This window comes from Marmota monax, unplaced genomic scaffold, assembly GCF_021218885.2.
Source record: "Marmota monax isolate L192 unplaced genomic scaffold, Marmota_monax_Labrador192_F-V1.1 WCK01_AAM20220418_F8-fsc00003, whole genome shotgun sequence".
NCBI lineage: Eukaryota > Metazoa > Chordata > Mammalia > Rodentia > Sciuridae > Marmota > Marmota monax.
The window spans coordinates 19,328,129-19,345,982 of NW_026694084.1; the positions used below are offsets into that span (position 1 = coordinate 19,328,129).

The following is a 17,854-nucleotide window of genomic DNA, read 5'->3' on the forward strand; positions in this document are numbered from 1 at the left end:
TGAAAAAAAAAATTTGGAATGTATAGAAAGCGGGAGACCAAGACCATATTGAGATATTTTACAAATCCCATTTCATTGGTTCATTCATTTATTCAATTGTATTTCAGTTAATGGAAATTATTTTGAATCAAATATATGCCCATGTGGCATTGATACTAATTAACACTTATTGAAAAATTCTTATGTGTCAGGTGTTATGCTAAGACATCCTTGAATTATTTTATAAAATGTTCCAAATAATTCGACCAGGTAGATTTATTGTTATAGATAAGAACAATGAAGTGCAAAACATTTAAACAATTTGCATATGAGCAATCAAGGGTTTGAAAAGAGGCAGTTTGATTTTAAAACCCTGTTTCCAATAAAATACTTGTTTTCTTTCCTCAGAATACCCCTAGTGCAAAACACAGAAAAAAAAGTAAAATGTCATGAATTGTATCAAAGAAGCAAAAACAAAATGTAAAATGTCATAAATTCTATAATACAGATACATATGTTTATGTTAGAGGACATGAATAAAATCTTCATAGTAGGTATTCTGTTTTCAGTCTTCAAGGATATGACAGAGTTCACGAGGAGGAAGATAAGTATATTGTAAATGGATGCAATAGCTTGTGGAAAAGCATAAAGACTTGTCAGCACAATGCACAATGCTTTTGAGTAATACTGACATGTTTTTGTAGAATCAAAAAGTAATGGGAAACCATGGAAGATGATTAGAAAAGGCTCTGGTATGTTATAGTATAGAAAATGAACCAAGCAATTTAAAACAAAGGATTCATATACATTTATAAACAAAGGATACAATTTTCATTTAATGGAACTTGCAAGTAAAATGGATTAGAGACAGTGCAATGGGAGTTTGTAATATCAGTTAGGAGCGTGTTTGAATTTTCTAGGAAAAAGTATAATTGTGAAATAAAGCTTTTACAAGGAGAAGCTGAATATGAGCTATCTGAGGGGTAGAGTCACAAGCATTTACTGATGAGAGGCAAAGAGTTAAAAGAAAGAAGCCTAAACTGGTCCTTGGGCCCTTGGCATATACCTGCCATTGCTAATTCAGCAAAATGAAGAATGCAAAACATGGAGGAGTTTTACATAGGAAGCCAAAGGTATTCAATGCTGAGATCCAAGGGTCTGCAAAATATCAAATAAAAATTATGAAATAGAATATGGAGCCCTTGGCTATTTTTGGAATCATTTTCAAAAGAAATTTCAATATGGGTAGAAGGTAAAGATGAACATTTAGAGGAAGAAATCAAAGTATACTTGAATATGCAATCTTTGGGGGAGGGAAATGTTTTCATTTAGAATTAAATATGAATTGGCCAACAGCCAAGATAATACTACATTGGGGCAAAATCCAGGATGGACTTTGTATTTGGATCTTCCTCTCTCCTAAGCCTGCAAACTGCAATGATGGTAGCTGCCAAAATAAGTAAATTCATAGATATTAATTGTGAAATAATACAGTTTAGTTCTCATCTGACCAAGACAGCCTTCAGATAGACTAAACTTTAGACAGCCTTTTTCCTTGTGCTAGACACCTGCAGCCCTACCTACCTCCATTTCTTGAGGCATTTATTTAAAAAACAAAACAACAACAACAACATATATTCTTTCTTTGTCCCTTTGAGATATAAATCTTCTCCCAGTTTCCTACTAGTTTTACAATTCAGGAGCATCTTAGTGATCTGGGAGTCATCCCATTGAAAAGTAATCACAAGCTCTTCTAGTTTCTATGGGAGGGTAGGAAAATGACCTCAATAAATTCTAATTTGCAAACAAATGACCTAATCACATTGGCCATTTTACTGACTAGTATCCTCTTGTACTTTTCTACTAATTCGCCCCAATACTTAAAGTCCCTCATCTCTTCCAGAGGAGTTAAATTTAGTCTGCTTCCCTATTGCAATAGTCATGAATGGAGTCTTTGTTACCTGTTTAACTCTGTTGGTGAAATTTTTCTTTGACATATTCTTGAAAGAGTCAAAGAGGTGAACCTATTGACTGAATAAGCCTTCTTTCTCTTATCCTTACAAGACCCAGCTGATGACTATGGCTGCCATTTTCAAATGTAGGGTCTCCCTACATTGCTTTGGAGGTCATTTCCAGTTCAATTAGCAGACCAATAGCTGGTCATTTCTGCCATATCAACAAACAGTAAATTTACTTTTTGGTTTAGAATGTGCTTATGGATAATTTACATCTTAAAATTATTTTTGTGGCATAAAAATACTGGATTTGTCCTTTCACTTGTTTTTCAGATGGATAAAAATCATGAAGCATATGACTTGATGAGAAACACAGGCCTAGTATAGTGGCAGAGCTGAGACTTAAATTCATATCTTTAAATTCTAAGTTAGGGGCCATCATGGTTGATTGTTTTCAACTAATTTTCAGGAGAAACCCTTATTTAAGCACTTCTTACTCTATTTTTTTTTTGAATTAGTTGTAAATTTATTCATTTTTTCATTATTCATTTAAATTTATTCATTTTTATGTGATACTGAATTTCAAACCCAGTACCCCACTCCTGCTAGGCAAGCAATCTACCAGTGAGCTACAACCACATCCCCATTTCTTATGCTCTTTAACATAAGTTTATTGAAGACAGAGGTGGATGAAATGTTAGGAGAATGAAATATTCATTCCAAAAGTTTCTAATATAAATTTGAGATTCTAAACCCCTAAGTGATTTTCCAATAGGAAATCATTTTTATTCATTAACTTATTAATTCAATAAAAATGTACTTAGTTCTGCTATATATAAAATACTTTGCTAGTTACTCAATTTTTTTCAAAACGTCTTTATGACATTATACTTGCCCTCAAGAGACACACAGTATCTATAGCTAACATGAAATATGATAAGGATATACTGGAGCTGGGTAGGAAGTCTGGAAAAGGGAATGTCAGGTAATCACCCAAATATTAGGAAAAAGTTCCTGAAAGAGATATCAGAAGATGGTCTAGATTAAGAGATGAAGAGAAAACAGGCTTACAGAGAGAGGGAATGTGTGGAAGCAGGAAGTGAGAAATACTAATCCAACTGTGTGAAAGTCAAGTGTTTGTTGTTGTTGTTATTGTTGTTGTTGTTGCTGCAATATAGAGTTAGTGAGGGGCTAAGAAGGTTAAGCCTCTAAGTTTTGTGCAGTGATTATTGCTTTAAAACTTTAATGGGTACCTAGGGAATTTGCTGAAATGCACATTTCAGGACTGTAACTCTAGCAGCTATTAGGTGGAACCCAGAAATCCTCATGGTTAAAGATCTCTTACTCTGATTTTTCAGATCACTTTATTCTTTAGACCCTGTTTCATCCCTAAAGAAAAGGGACAGTAACAACTCAAGTCCCTGAACGCCTCCTCTCTGTCTCCTAAAACCTAGCCAAGTTAAGGGAACAGTAAGTGCAAGCCTAGCCAGAAAGTCCAGATACATATTACCTTGAAAAACACTTTCTCTTATTCACACTGGGAACTAGGAAAGTTAGTGTTACCTGTAGAAGTATATTTTCTTGAATGTACATCAGGACAGTTGCTTCTTGGGCCAGACAAGCTAATTGAGAAAGCTAATATCAATGATGTCACTGCTTTTGCCATCTTACACATAAAATCCCTTTGTGAGTAAGGATGAGTGCAAAACTGAGGGCACTGTGGAAAGGATATTTGTCACTCATCCAGTAGGCCCTCACTGGACAAAACTCCATGAGGGAGAGGAGGCACTGCTTGGCAAAGCACTATGAGGGATGAAGGTGCTATCTCTGTCAGCATGTGGCCACTGAACTCCTCTGGGATGAGTCTCTGATCTCTCGTAAGCTTTCCCCAATAAACCATATCTCCCCCATACTGACTGGACACAATCTTTGTCTTGTCTGCAACCGACCCAATGCCCTGGTACAACTTGGTTGTGGAAAAAACAGGACCACAACAAGAAAATCCAAGAGGGCATGGGTATTCTATACCTCTAAGATTCTCCTGAATGATGCCACAACTTTCTAGGATGAGAAGGTAATTTGGATACATTTTTAAAATACAGGCTGTTGCCTACAATGCTTTTTAGCAATAAAAGCAGAACACATGATAAATAAAAGACATAGAGTATATCCAGTTTTATTTTTCTAATGCCTAAAGAAAACTTGTTATAAATAATCTGCGTTGGAATACTGACTCATTCCTGTTAATTTTAGTAGAAAGGACACATTTAAAATAGCTAGTATGTTTTAAGACCAATATGAAAGAGTATGAAGTACATCAGAGTATATTCAGAAAAAAAAATTATCTTGAATAAAAATGCTGAGGGAATTGTGGAGTTTCACAGCAGGAGATGCTCTTCCACTTGAGAATTGGCACTTAGGTCCTCAGAGGGAGTTGGGGACTTTTAGAGCTGGATTTTGATTGAAAAGTTTTAGTAATAAGTGACTTAAAGAGATGAGCATTCTATCATTTGGTCCAGTATGTCTTTCTGTGGAGATATGCCTGATAAAATCTAGATGCCATCTCAGGGACTATCACACAATGGTGGTTCCACTTCTTTCCTTTATTCTCTTTCTTTACTTGTTCTAGGTTGTAGGTGTGGTAAGTAATCACCAGATCTTTTTAATTTCTGCACATTGGATGATGGTTCAAAAAAAAAGTAAAGGAAATTCAGGTTTGAATCTAGTATAAAAACAGGGAGACAGAAACACACAAATTAAATAAATAGATTTACAGAGATAGTGTGAGTAGCAGTTCTGCACCTCCTCTCATTTCTCTAACTCCTTCCCTTCTTCTCCTGCTTCATACCTAGCTCAGCAGAAATTGGGAGCAGAACCCTGTAGATGGGTTAATTAATTTTCCTATGGTAGTTCTCCAGGAGACCAGAAGACCAGAATACTACATGAATAGGTACTGTAAAAAGGGGTTGATTCTTAAATATAACTATGTAACATATGTAAACACATATCCTGTCCTTTAGAACTACAAATCAATTCTGATATATGCATCAGATCATTAGTCCAATAAAAGAACTCTTTCCAAAGAGAATGTGATATTTCTGGATGTCTTTTCCTCTGAAGCTAATTGAGATTCAAGAGAAAAGCTCATACCCTCAAAGGGAGAGTTTATCTCGTATGCAAGTCCAGCCTTATTCTGAACAGTTCTCCAGGGACTTTAGTTTCATCCTATTCACTTGAAGAATTTTCTCAGAAATCTCACTAGAGAGTAGGAAGGACTATAAGCCATAGTAATTCAGGGAGCACTATTCTGAGGACAAGGAAGTTCATGCTTGAATAAGCATTTTATGGAACATTCTAAAGTTGGTGGAGCAAAAACAGAAGCCTTTTCTCTTTCTTTCTTGCCTCTGTCTCTGTCTTCTGCCTTCAAACATACATTTTTACATGTCAAAAACATGTTGGCAAGACACTTAGACTTTCTAATCACTTTTTTTTTGTTGTTGAAAAACTTCCTCCAGTCAGTCAAATTTAAAAAACCTCTCTCATTTCTTCCACCCACCCACCCAGGATGCCTGCTGGGATAATGGCCAGAGACATGTGGGGGACAGGAAGGAGCATGGTGAGGGAAGACAAGTGCTTGCTAATTGCTGTTCCACTCAGCACTTGGAATAGAAAAGAATTTGTATCCTCTTACATATTTCATTCGCTAACTTTCCTTTTAGCTCCCTTTCCCTGTGAGAGGTCAGCACTAGTATGAAGTAAATTTGCTGTCACTGTCTTCTCTTGACTGTTGCCATTTCCCTCACTAACCTTTACTGTTCACTAATGTCTTCCATTTGTCAGGTATTGACAATATTTATTCACCTGTGTGTCATGATTCCCTGACACACAGGAATTCAACTTTTTCCAGTGATCTCTCTGCTTCCACACCTGACAGTTGATTCTTCTCATTGGATTTTTTTTAAAATTCTGTAACCAAGTCCAAGTACTTCCTTTGGTATTCATTTGATGCATAGCAAACTCATGTCTTTGACTACTTGAATTGTTTCAATTAGACAGCTCTTTTCATCTCCAAAGTAACAGGTTTTCATCAGTTTTTTTTTTTCCCCTCTTGTTCAATACTCAAAGAAAGCAGAAAAGTCAACTGTATGAGCAAATATCTATCCATGGATTCTAGTTCCTCTTTCACACAGGCATCTTCATTCTCAACAAGGGAATCTCTTGGAGTCGTTACCTTCAACTTCTTGAATATAAAGAGATTAGCTTCCTCTCTCTTAAAAGGAGATGGATGTAAACTGAACAACTTATGACTCCAGCAGTTACAGAAAAATAGGTAGATTGACAATGTAAAACTATATCAATGTCCCTTACTTTCTTATTGCAGCTTTTACAAATTGGGAGCCATATCTCCATCACACAAATAATTGAGAGAAGAGTCAGTCAGGACTCACTTAAGTTCCAGGCAGGCTATCCAGACTGCAGTTTTCTATGGAGATCAATATTTTTTTTTTTTGGTACCAGGGATTGAACTCAGGGGCACTTGGCCACTAAGCTACATCCCCAGCCCGAGATCAATATTGATAAATTTTTCCTACTTAGCAAGGGGTATAAGTTGCTAATTCAGAAGCAGCAGGAAAATATGGCTCTACAGTTTATTAATCACACATTTGTTTGGGTTGTTTTCCTTGTCAGGAAGATTGAAAAGATAACAATATTTGAAATTATTATGATTCTCCACAAGAAAGAGGTGATTTTTGTTTCAATCAGTTTTAAATCGGCATCTTAATTAAATCATTAGCTTTGGGCCAATAGCATCCATCTGACTCTTGCAATATATTTAACTTAATGAAATCCTCCTTTTTTGTAAAGAAGTTCATACAATGTATTATGTCCTATTCATATTAAAAACATAACAATGTAATCCAGAAGGCCAACATTGCATTTCCAGTTTTGTCCAGGGAGTTGCTTTAGAATCAAGAGGGCATTGCTGACTATAGTGTAATATTCATGGGAGGCAGGCAAAGAGTCAGGTATAGAAGAGAGAAGCAAATAGTATATATGCATGAGAGCCTTCTGAGAACCAGAGGAAAAATTATGATGAAAAAACCAATGGATGGGCACAAATTAAGTAACAAGTCATTTTTAAATTTAAAATATAAATCCCACTCTCTGCATGGGATTTGAGAGGAAAAGGAAAGGCGCTTCTTAGGAGAATTCTTTAAGGAACAATTCTTTTTAGAGAGAGTAGGTATATTATTTTAGCTCTATTGAGAAAAAGAACTGAGTAGAAGCTAGGGAAAAAACACTGAGACCATCAAGATGGCTATTGCAGTAGCTAAGACCAAAGATATTGGTTGCTGATACCAGTGTCAGGAATGAAGGCAATGAGAAGTAGTTGGGCTCTATTTCAAAGACAGAATTAACAAGGTTTTACAAAGCACTATATATGGTTGTGATAGAGGGCAAGGAATGACTTTAAGAGTTGTGGCACACTTTACTGAAATAATGCCATTACTATTATAATGGTGGAGAAAATTTTTGACCATAACAGACTTGGAATGATGGGGGTAGAGATGAGTTTTGGACAGGTTAAGTTTCAGACACCTATTAAACATCTGAGTGCAGATATTCTGTAAGAACTTAAATATATGAGTCTGGACTTCAGGAATAAGAGACGTAAATTTGAGAGACATCAGCACACAGATGTTAATTAAAGTTCGAGACTGGATAAAATTAGAGACTCATCAATACAGTTAGTGAAACAAGAGAAAATATCCAAGTTGCAGCTCTGGGACATTCACTGAAACAAAAATCACAGAGTTAGGGAAAAAGCAGGAAAGAAGGCAAAAATGAACTTGAGTAGTATATTTAAATGAAATTTAATAAAATATATGGTAGTATTTAAGACTTATCTAACTTATTTTTCCATAAAGAGTAAAATAATTTTATAACTTTAAACCATTGGGAAAAATTTGATTTAAAAAAGTAAATGGCATGGATTTTAGTTTTTATGATGAAATAATAAATACATTTTAACCTAACTCTCATTTTTTTGGTCTACAAATAAACCTTTACATCTTTGAGTCTTCCTGAGTACAGTTCAGTGATATTTCTTTTTTTAAATGACATTCACAAATAAATAATAACTCCTATATTCAGGAAATATTACTTTCTGTGGCTGCAAAAGAAATAGGATAATTAATTTATGTCCAACTGTCTTGCTTTTTAAAACATAAAACTCTAGATGACTTAGTGCTCACTGCTTGACAAAACTTGGAAAATAGCTCTTGTTTTTATCCTAAGTCTCATATAATGATCTTGAAAAGATAAGATGAAAAACTTGATTTTTTTCTTCTCTTTTTTAAAAGTGTATGATTTCATATAATAAGTTGGAGATGTATTCCTCAAGTTTTAAAAGAGATGTATTCCTCAAATTTTGGAGATGTATTCCTCAAACTTTAACGGAGCATTACTCCTAACTGAAATCATTAAAATGGAATTAGGGATCTCTCCTTTGGACAGAGTACAATGAAGTCATTCTTATGTTAACATTATGGTTATGTATAGTACAGAGGGACTGAAAAGAAAGAAGGAAAAGGAGAGGAAAAACAACTTGGTGAGGAAAAAGAAGAGAAATAATGATGGGAGGAAGATTATGATGATATTTACATGTAATGGCTACTATCCTGAAGGGGGAAATGGCAATGGCTTAGGAAGATATTTGAGAAACTTTCTGTGCACTGTTTAATTTTTTCCCCCATTACAACTGAAAGAAAATCAAAATAAAAATCTCTATTATCTATCAATGATACTTGAATACTTTTAGTATAGTTCCTGAGACTGCTTAATTCATACAGAAAATTGAACCACATTAGCAGCTAAATTTTTAGCAAAATTACAGTGGCAAATTGTTTCAAAAAGACAAGACATGAACAGAACATCAGTGCAAAGGCAAAAGGTCACTGTAGAAAGGTACTGTGAGATTAAAATGATGGTTTGCAGGAAAATGCACAATGTAAGATACAATGTTCCAGTTAGATTCTAGATGATAGAAGATCTTACCTAAGCGGCATTACACAACCTCATAAAAGGGAGAAACTCAAGAAACTTCTATGTAAATCCCTTGACAAATGCTTCTTCAGTAGGTCTAAAGGACAGTCAACTTCTCAAGGAGACAGGTCGATAGTTGATGTATGACATCTGAACTTCTCTACTGGTCTGCCACTCTCATTGGGAGGTTGGTTGCTGCTGTTGGACTTCCAAGAAAAGTATAATAGGGAACCACTAGTTTGTGTAATTTTTTCCTAGGAGGATGCCTTCTTTTAATGTTCAGAAAGGAAATGTATGGGCTACTAGAAATGCTGTTGTCAGTTGTCAGTAATGTCATTCTTGTATTGCTTCTTATTCTCATGAAGTAGAGAAGTATATACCTGTAAACCTATCTTCTAAAATGTGGGAAGACACACCTGCAACTTAGAGGGTAGCTAGCCTATTTTATTCAGTTCATCTTATTGTTTTTTTTGTGGGTTTTTTGTTGTTGCTTTTTGCTCCTAAAGGCATTTGGAGTCATGAAGTCATGATTTCTACTCCCACATTTGGCAGTAGGTGCTATTTGTAACTCAGATCCATTAAAATCAGTGGCATTTGGCTTCACCACCCTGAATGACATAAATATTCAGAAGAGTTGACCTGTGTGCAAATAAACATTATGGGGCTGGGGATGTACTTCAGTGGGAGAGCAGAGCATTTGCCTGCATGCATGAGATCCCGGAATCAATCCCCAGTACAACCAAAAAAAAAAAAAAAAAAAAAGAAAAGAAAGAAAAGGAAAGAGAAGGAAGGAAGGAAAAAAGAGAAGAGAAATAAAATATATTCTGGCTATGCATTAAACTCATAGAAAATGTTCAAGCTTGACAGCTACCAGGAGAAGGTACAAAAGGATTAGGGAATGAGGAACATCTGCAACAAGTTCATTGCAAACTAATTCAGAGCAAATCTATGAAAGCTGAGAAAAATTAGTTATGGCTATATTTAAGAAAGAGCCAAGTAACAATGCTCAGATCATTTGAGGTATGGAAAATGAGGCAAAAAACTTTTGGCAAACAATAAGCAAGCTATCTCACTTAGACCTAGCCCCCAGATGAGCAGAATATAGGTGGAAGAAACAAATGGGTTTCCCAAAGTCCAAAAGGAAAATCCTTCTGGTGAGTCAGATATTGTAACTTAAAATTTGCCTTCTACTAGTAGTATTGGTCCCAAGAAAAATTTCAGTGATTAGAAATGTAGAGTTTTACTGGATGATTAAAAGAGTACAAAATTGGGGGTAAGGAGTAGCTCCAGTTTGCGTTGCTTGGCATTGCAAAGGAATTCTAGTGACCCACTACTCCCTTGAAAAAATAATAAAGTGAAAGCAACATCTTACCCATGTTTCAAGAAACAGAAACATAAGCTTATGTGAAGAGAGAAATACAATCTAAAAGTAACTATGTTCTACCCTTTGTCCCTTTCGCAAATTTCGCAGCACTTTGGCTAACAGATATGACTTTGAAGTACATGATATGAGCCAGGCAATGCCCTGAAACCCCAAAAGGATTTTTGATCATACTAAGAAAGGCGGGGGGGATAAAATGAGGATTATAGAAAGAAAAGAAGAAAATCCAGAGAATAAGATTCTCATGAGAAAACTGCATTTCAGAGGACTGAACTTTTAGAAGAGGCTCACAGATACCAAACAGGAGATTTGCACTATACAGAACAGAAAAATCAATGAATGTGGGGCAACATGGTTGTGAGGAATAAAGAGCCAGAGAGGAAAGGTGTGTTTGCAGCTACTATATGTCAAAAACTGGTGAAGGTAGAGGAAGGGAATCTATAAGAAGTTTCTATGTTAAATGGATTTTCATTCCTGTGACCAAAATACTGGACAATAAAAACTTAGAGGAAGAAAAGTTTATTATATGCTCACAGTTTCAGAGTTTTGGCTCATGGTTGGTCTATTCCAATGTATTGGCCTGGAAGTGAGGCAGAATATCATGGTGGAAGAAAGTGGATCAGCTCCTGACAGCTGGGAGGCAGAGAGATAGAGAAAGGAGCCAGGAACAAGTTATAGTCCAAAGGCATAACCTAGTGACCTACTTCCTCCAGCCATGTCCCACTTCCTTACAGTATTCCATTCTTCTTCTTCTTCTTCTTCTTCTTCTTCTTCTTCTTCTTCTTCTTCTTATTATTATTATTATTATTATTTGATAGCAGGGGCACTCAACCACTGAGCCATATCCCCAGCCCTATTTTGTATTTTATTTAGAGACAGGGTTTCACTGAGTTGCTTAGCACTTCACTTTTGCTGAAGCAGGCTTTGAAATTGCGAGCCTCCTACCTTAGCCTCCCCAGCCACTGGGATTATAGTCATGTGCCACTGTGACCTGATGCATTCATATTATTAATCAATTGAATGGATTAATCCACTGATGAGGCTACATTTACCATCATTATCTAAAAACCTCCCATCTGAACGTTTCTACTTTGGGGATCATGCTTTTACAACATGAGCTTTGTGGGAGGAACATTCTAGATCCTAAGGGTAACACTTTTTATATAAAACATTATGAAAATCCTTTGTCAGCCAATTGAAGGAGACCTACAACAAGAACATTCTTCATGACTTTAGGTTGTTGATTTGAAGGATACATCAGGTAGAATGGCCCTAGACAGAACTAGTCATATTCAAGTACAGTCTCAGGGTGGGTAAAGGAATCATTGACTTTATTTAATGGAATTTAGATAACAATTTGTCAGGTTCAAATTGCAATGACTCTAATTCTGATTACAATAACTAATATATTTTGTTTCCCATTAGTAGAACTGAAAGATCACAAGGCTTTAAAAAGTATCTAGACTTTTGTCTTCACAGTAAGATTAGATCAACCCATTTTAGAAGAAGTTAGAATTCTCATAAATCCCGAATCTTTCCTTAGTTAATATATCTAAGTTGAACTTTAGGTCAGTGAATAAAATTTATAACCCAATTCAACAACTGTATCTATCTGAAAACTCTCTGAATTGAATCTAGCTCTAGCTGTGGGATCACAGAACTGCGAAGCATTATGATATTATTTCTCTCATTTGGTCTAACAATATTTATCCAAGGAATATGGAAGATGAAAAGTTTCACTTTTTAAAATCATTTCCCATGGTTTCAGGGTTGAGGACTAATTGACATTGGCTGATCACTAACTTGCCAATATGTTTACATACCTAGGTAATTCTGATAGAATGAAATTGGAGCAGGGATGATGGCAATCTTTAATTGGGTTGAAGCGTAAAGATTTCTTTTTTAAAATATTTTATTAGTTGTTGATGGATCTTTATTTTTAAAATTTATTTATACGTGGTGCTGAGGATCAAGCCCAGTGTCTCACACATGTTAGGCAAGTCCTCTATCACTGAGCCACAACCCCAAAGCTCAAAGATTTCTAAAAAAAAAAAAAAAAAATCACAGGCTTCCTTTCTCTTGTTCCATAAGTTCTGATTAAAGCAAATATTTTTCTACTTTCTAATTTCAACATACACCAATAATATGTGTAAATAACTTATGAATGTATTCAGTCATAGAATATTTCATGCAGAGAATAAAATACATGTAGAAAATTAGTTGTATTGTCAGAACACAGAAACATGTCCTTTAAAAATTTTCTCCTACATAAATGTTTAATATAAAGATAATAAAACAGTTTTAGCTAAAAATGGAAGCATATGTCAGAGGCTCTGATAGTTCCTTAAAAGGTGAATGTAATAAATAATAAAACTCTATCAAAACATGGCAGGTCTAGAGAACAAGAGACATAGGAAGAGCATGTTCCCAGCCATATTCCTCTCCATTAATGGGAGTAACTGGGTGTCAGCTGGAAAAATGGTGGGGGAAAGAAAGAAGGTTAAAAATGTTAGGAAAACAGCTTGTCTCAGGCTTTTGTTGCTAGTACCTAAGTAAAATTGAGGCAAAATCCAGAAAATCAATATAAACCTTAATATGAATCCAAGAAATCAAACACACCTGAGTTAATTCTATAGAAATTGACAGAAGTTTGTTTGTTTGGGTGGAAAGTAGCTCGAAGTGTGGCCTGGGATATGATAGATAACCTGGCAAATGCCACACTAAGGTTGTTTTGGGTCCACCTTGATTCTGCTTTCCTTGGCTCCAATCCCATCCTTAGTGATGGTCCCACTTTGGTGTTGGATCCATAAACAGCCAGATGAACAAACTACATGCCATTTTAATCAAACATAGAGAAAAAAAAGATTTTTCCTTCAAAAACTTCCTAAACCTTCTTTTTAGAATATTTAGAGCATTTGCAGGCCTGTGACAAATAAAAAGTTCTGAACACTTTCTTATTCACTTTCTATTTTTGATACTGGGGATTGACCCCAAGGGAACTTAACCACTGAGCCACATCCCCAGCCATTTTTAAATATTTTATTTAGAGATAGGGTCTTGATAAGTTGCTTAGGTCCTCAGAAAATTGCTGAAGCTGGCTTTGATCTCACAATCCTGCTGCCTCAGCCTTCTGAGCCACTGGGATTACAGGAATGCACCACCACACACCCCACTCTTATTTACTTTTAAAAGTTAAATGCCATTCATCTTTTAGAATGTAAAATTTCTCTCTGGTAGCAGTGATTAATAAAATTACTTGTTGTTGTCAATTTCATTATTTTTAACCTCCTATCCAGCTAGCCATCAAGCAGTTCCAAAAGCCAACAATCTAATTAAGTGAAGATTCAACAAAGTTTAACAATTACCTAGAGATAGTCTGGAAATAACTTACAGGACATAGATGGGAGAGGCTCAGATCCTCTCACTTCCCAATTGAAATGGCTGCCAGCCAATCACAGAATAACTTTGAAACTATTTATCATTGTTTACAAAGCATGTCTGTCTCTGCACTACTTATTCATCAGACCCACACCCCTCTCTTCTATTCCAGTCACACTAAACTGGTACTTGTCTTTCTGTGGAAATAATTTTTTCTCCATCACCCACTTTTCATTCAAATACTAATATAGGCTTTCCTGACTAGTTTGCCAAGTCTGGGACAAGAACTATGATAAAACTGAATTCAGAGGCAAAATGTGATGTAAAAATTAAATATTACTCTCTATTTTTCTCTTTTTATTTCAGTCTTTTATTGTGCAACTCCATTATATTTTTAAAATAATGTCACAATCATAAATACTGCCAGAGTTGTCCCAGTTCAGCATCCTGAAATCACAAATAAGAGAGTGCTTAGAAGTAATGAGGAAGGAGATGCTTAATTGAAGGGCCACTAGGAAAAGGTAATTACATGGTTTGAGATTACCTCATCATAAGATATTCAATCCAGTGAAAGCCAGCAATTTGTAGGCAATGTTGTATTCCTTAAACTGTGACACTTTGAAAACTATAAAGTAAATGTTCTCAAGTTATCAGCTAGAAATTGAGAAAACGGAAGTTTCCATTTTCCTTTGAGCATTGGTAATAAGAAAAACTGGGAAAGTAAGAAAAAGGCAACATTTAGGCAAGGGACCAAGGCTCACAGTAGGCCCCTGTCCATCCCGCCACCACCTACAGACACCCCCAGGAGCTCAGCCTCTGGCACAGGACTGCCCCTTCCTACCAGAAGACTATTTCTGGAGCTCAGGCCCAGACCAGATCTGCCCTCACCAAATTGCGGGAGACCCAGGTCCAGGATCTACACTACAAGAAAGGAAGACACATAGACAACATTAAAAAAAAAAAAGGGAGGAAAGTGCCCCAAACAAACCAGAATAGTACAATGACAGAACCCATGAACAGCAAAATTGATGAAATATCAGAGAAGGTATTCAGAAGGTTCATAATTAAAATAATTTGTGAATTAAAGAATGACCTAAATATACAATCTGGAACATAAAGTTGATCACACAGTGAAGATAGTAAGAAACCATGAATGGAACATCTAAGAATTATGGGACAGCATCAAAAGACCAAATCTAAGAGTTATTGGGATAGAGGAAGGCACAGAGTTCCAAACCAAAGGAATGCACAATCTTGTCAATAAGATAATATCAGAAAATTTCCCAAGTAGGAAGAATGAAATGGAAAACCAAATACAAGAGGCTTACAGGACACCAAATGTACAAAATTACATCAAGGCACATTAAATGAAAATGCCTAGGGTACAGAATAAGGATAGAATCTTAAAAGCTGCAAGAGAGAAGAATCAGATCACATATAGGGGGAGACCAATTCGTATCTCAACAGATTTTTCAACCCAGACCCTCAAAGCCAGGAGATCATGGAACAACATATACCAAGCTCTGAAAGAAACTGAATGCCAAGTAAGCATCTTATATTCAACAAAACTAAGCTTTAGAGTTAATGATGAAATAAAAACCTCCCACAATATACAAAAGTTAAAAGAATTTACAACTAGAAAGCCCGCACTTCAGAACATCCTCATCAAAATATTCCATGCAGAGGAAATTAAAAACAAGGATGAAAATCAGCAGAAGGAGGTATTACACTAAAGGAAAACCTAATCAGAGGAGAAACCAAGTCACGTTAAATACAAAAATAAACAAAAATGACTGGGAATACAAATGAATACAAATCATGTCTCAATAATAACCCTGAATGCTAATGGCTTAAACTCACCAATCAAATGACACAGACTAGTAGATTGGATTAAAAAAAAAAAAGCTCCAATAATGTGCTGCCTCCAAGAGACTCATCTCATAGGAAAAAACATCCACAGACTGAAGGTGAATGATTAGGAAAAACCATACCACTCACATGGACTGTGGAAGCAAGCAGGGGTTTCTGCCATCATATCAAATAAAGTAGGCTTCAAGCTAAAGTTAATCAAAAGGGATAAAGAAGGATACCACATACTGCTCAAGGGAACCATACACCAACAAGACTTGACAATTATAAATATATATATATGCCCCAAAGGAACATCTACGTTCACCAAACTCTGCTCAACTTCCAAGAGTCACATAGACCACAACACAATAATTTTTGGGGAGTTTAACACACCTCTTTCACCACTGGATAGACCTTCCAAACAAAAGCTGAACAAAGAAACTATAAAACTCAATAATACAATCAATAACTTAGACTTAACTGACATATATAGAATATTTCACCCTTCAATAAGTGAGTACAGTTTCTTCTCAGCAGCACATGGGTCAGAAATGATAGTGGAATGTGATAGACATTATTATCCAAAACATGTATAAAGACACAAATTGGTGTGAATATACATCGTATACAACCAGAGATATGAAAAATTGTGCTCTATACGTGTAATAAGAGTTGTAATGCATTCCGCTGTCATACATAAATAAAAAAAATAATAATAAAGATAGCTTTCATAAGAAAGGGTACAAAATAATAATTTTGGAGTGTATTTGTATGCTTCAAAATACTGTTATTTTATGTATATACTCAATAATTTGACTGGGTATAAAGTTCTATTTGAAATTAATCTTCACTCAGGATTTTTAAGAAACTACTCCATTGTCTTCAAGTTTCTAATATTATAATTGAAAAGCATTTATAAAAAAGCCAAAAAAAAAACAGCATACTACAAGGACACAACCACATCAATGTTTATAGGAGCACAATTCACAGTAGCTGAATTGTGGAACCAACCTAGATGCCCTTCAGTAGATGAATGGATTAAAAAAATGTGGCATATATACACAATGGAATATTACTCAGAAATAAAAGAGAATAAAATCATGGCATTTGCAGGAAAATGGATGGAGTTGGAAAAGATAATGCTAAGTGAAGTTAGCAATCCCAAAAAACTAAATGCCTAATGTTTTCTCTGATATAAGGAGGCTGATTCATAGTGAGGTAGGAAGGGGGAGTATGGGAGGAATAGATGAACTGTAGATAGGGCAGAGGGGTGGGAGGGGAAGGGAGGGAGCATGGGGTTAAAAATGATGGTGGAATGTGATGGTTAGAATTATCTAAAGTACATGTATGAAGACATAAATTGGTGTAAATATACTTTGTGTACAACCAGAGATATGAAAAGCTGTTCTCTATATGTGTAATATGAATTGTAATACATCCCGCTGTCATATATAAATTTAAAAAATGAATAAATTTTAAAAAAGAAAAGAAAAAGGAACCATGTTTCCAGGTTTGAAGTCATCTAATTAGTAAAGTTCATCATTTTAATATATAGATATGTATCCCTAGATACTAGAGTAGAAAAAAAATTGAAATTTTGAATAGTAATCTCTACTATGGCAATTCTAAATAAAACCCCTTTAACTCAAACATTACAACATATTCTAAATGGATACATCATATAATTAATATATTTTTAGGGTGATAATGCTTCCATCTTTCTAAACTAACATGGGACTTTATATGTGTATATAATATATAAAGATGTACATTTATAAATATTGCATATATTACATATACATGTGCACACACACACACACATCCATATATATGACATAGTCCACAAAGTCAAGAAAGTTCATGACTATGTATATATGTGCGTGTGTGCATATGCACAGATATGAATGTATCTTCTTTGATATACATAAAAGTATATATTATATATATATATATATATATGTTCTTTTTTTTTTGCAGTAGTGGAGATTGAACCCAGAGCCTTGTGTGGGCTAGGCAAGTGCTCTGCCACTGAGCTACATCCTCAGCCCCAGTGCTTTTGACTGAATTTTTTCAAGAAAATAAAACTGAAAAAATAAATTAGCAAACTATAAATTATATATTTTATATAAGTTTTTTAGCATAAATTCATTATAACTGATAGTTGTTAACATATTTCTAAAAGTTAAATAGGGATATATATACCACAACAGTTAAAATACCAAGATAATATAAATGGAAGTTATAATTATAACTTTATAAACTA

At 35.1% G+C, this 17,854-nt stretch overlaps 1 protein-coding gene across 7 annotated transcripts in view; it reads right to left on the minus strand.

Moving 5' to 3' along the window:
• Csmd3 (CUB and Sushi multiple domains 3) overlaps window positions 1–17,854 on the minus strand; it is a 1,151,628-nt gene that overhangs the window by 416,154 nt on the left and 717,620 nt on the right. The window lies entirely within an intron of this gene.